The sequence below is a fragment of the Gossypium arboreum genome, chromosome 2 (assembly GCF_025698485.1).
Source record: "Gossypium arboreum isolate Shixiya-1 chromosome 2, ASM2569848v2, whole genome shotgun sequence".
NCBI lineage: Eukaryota > Viridiplantae > Streptophyta > Magnoliopsida > Malvales > Malvaceae > Gossypium > Gossypium arboreum.
The window spans coordinates 83,876,719-83,879,632 of record NC_069071.1 but is presented as its reverse complement, the minus strand read 5'-3'; the positions used below and the strand labels follow the sequence as shown (position 1 = coordinate 83,879,632).

Below are 2,914 nucleotides of genomic sequence, written 5' to 3'. Positions count from 1 at the left end.
CGCCGGGACGGGGTTCGAGGTGCTACCTGACTTTTACTAACACTTCCATACTAAACAGGGCCATGAAATCTCAAATAATTAAAAACTTTTCTTTTCACATGCAATTTGTCCCTTATGCGAGCTTACGAGGCCCAATACATGCATTCAGGCGGTTCGGGACCCAATTGAGAACTCATGAAAACTTAGAAAAATCTCTTGCGTTAAGGCTTCACACGCCCATGTGCTCGGCCGTGTGGCGAAATAGTCTAATTATCAAGCCTTTTGTCACTCTCACACCACATGCATAGATACATACTTATCCAATAACACACAACGTGGCATAAATGGGCTCTTAAACATCTACAAACATGATATGCTCAAGTTATTTTCTTATGTAATAAATATTATAGAATTTGCCCATATCATTACCACATACTAGACATAACTATCATTACATCACAAACCATTCATGAAGCATTATTAACTATTTACCAATCACTTAATCCTGCATTAGTTACTAGCTCATCAATGAATCTCAATTCAATCTCTAGGCATACATGTTGTAAGCCACATCACAAGAAATAATAACATAAATGCATAAGAATAATCATATGGGCCCATAACGTCATTAGCCGACATAGGCCAATTTACATGACTAATACTACCTTAATAACAAGCCAATGCCTTTGGCTAAATCATAATATTACATACTCACATTAAAACCCTATACATGCCATAGACTCGAATCACTTGAGTTTACTTACTCCGATAACGTTAACTCGATAGGGTGATAATATCTCCGACGGCCTCCAACCCGAGCTAACCTGGAACTCTAGAAAACATGGGAAAGAAAGGGTAAGCTTTAGCTAGTAAGTTCATATGAAAACAATAAGCAACTCATTAACTTGTTTTATCAATGTTTACAACATATTTTCAAGTTCACTACAAGCTGTCTTTCTGAGCAACGGTCACTAAATTATTTATATCTGGAGCTACGAAACTACGAATTAAGTTCCGTTAATTTTCCTGAAACTAGACTTATTTTCTTTTTTCCATAAAATTTCCAGAATTTTGGTTAAGCCAAATAGTACAGTTTATTAGTTAAAGTCTCCCTGTTTCAGGGTATGACCACTCTGACCCTGTACACTACAAACCGAATTTCTCCTGTACAAAATTCCAACGACCATTCCGTTTATTCCCCATAAAATAGACTCAATAAGGAATCCATTCATGTAAGGTATAACTCTTAATAATTTTTGCACAATTTTTGGTGAATTTCTAAAGTTAGAACAGGGGATCTCGAATTCATTCAGACCCTGTTTCACAAGAATTCAAATATCAAACAATATGGAATTTTTTTCTTCCTCTGTTTCTTTCATGTGAAAATAGACTCATTAAGCTTTAATCCCATATTTTATTCTGCCTCTAACTCATTTTCCACTATTTTTAGTGTATTTTCAAAGTTACACTACTGCAGTAACTCAAATCTGTCAAGGCTAAATTACTCATTCATGATCATTGTTCATAATATTAATACAACACCATTTTATCCATCATGGTAAGAATACATATTATGCATCATAGATCATCACATATCAAGGCATTCTCATAGGATTAGTATACATACTTGCACAACTCGTAACATAACTCGAGTGCATACTCACCAATGACTTACCTCATTGAGACCATCATTAACTCTTTCCTTGGATTGCCCGTTGAACACTTGGAATACTAATTAGATACTCGAAAAGCCTTTGCACATAAGTGCTTCAATTGTAGCTAAAGCTACCTCATATCTCATGACATTTCAATGCTCACTCTCGAGCTAGTCATCTAGACTCATAATTCCTAGTGACATGTCACTCGTATCCTATTCTATTCCTAAGGTTCAAACGGGATTTTTCCTCGTCTATTAAGGCTTTGTCTTATCATATTTCTATTAATTACATACACATTAATATCTGTACAATTCATGTAATGATAACATTTAAATACATGTATAGCATGGTATTGTTTACATACGAACTTACCTCGATACCACAAATGTGAAAAGGACATACTCGTCCATAAATCGATTTCTTTCCGTTCTAGGTCCAAGTCTCAATTTTCATCATCTATAACATCACATTTAGCCTACCAATCAGTCACAATATTCATATGGGTCTAAAAATCATATTTTTACAAATTTTCATTTTGACCCCTAAACTTTTGCATATTTTCACTTTTGCCCCAATGCTCGTAAATTAATTTTTATTCAATTTCTATAAGGTTTAAGACATGCTGAACATTTTTCTCTTCTATGGCAACTCCAAATTTTCACTAATTCACACACTTATGACCAATTTGTAACTTTCACAATTTAACCCCTTTTGACATTTTTACCAAATTCATTGAATAAAACTCATATTTAACACATCAAACATTCATTATCCACTATAAATCATCAAAGCACAACCATATCATGAATGGGTAAATTTTAAACTCTAATTTCTCTTGACCAATTGGTAGAAATAGAAAATTTAAGCTTCGGGATCTCAAAAATACGAAAATCATTAAAAACGGGACAAAACCATACCTATATAAGCCATAAAAGCTTGGCGAATGGAGCTCATCCATGGCTGCTATTTTCTGTTCTTTCCCACGGTTGAAGAAGAAAGAATGAAAAAAATGATAGCTTTTATCATTTGTCTTATTAGGTTATTTTAATTAATTTACAAAATTACCCTTTTATTTCAACCAAATTTCAAAAATACCAAACAAATATCCATTCACTAACTTATTAAAGGAATAATTGTCACATAAGGACTTTCAATTTAAAACTCATAACAATTAGGCACCTCATATATAAAGAACTCAACTTTTGCACTTTTTACAATTTAGTCCTTTTGACTAAATTGAGTGCTCAAACGTCAAAATTTTCGAATAAAATTTTTAC

The 2,914-nt window shown here is 33.3% G+C and overlaps 1 long non-coding RNA gene across 1 annotated transcript; it reads right to left on the bottom strand.

Annotated features, from left to right (window-relative positions):
• Positions 1–456: 456 nt before the first annotated feature.
• On the bottom strand, positions 457–2,337 carry LOC128283807 (uncharacterized). Its single transcript, XR_008274220.1, has 2 exons — positions 2,010–2,337; positions 457–811 (listed from the first exon to the last, which is right to left on the bottom strand). It is a non-coding gene; the product is annotated as an uncharacterized LOC128283807 (long non-coding RNA).
• Between the last annotated feature and the right edge of the window lie 577 nt (positions 2,338–2,914).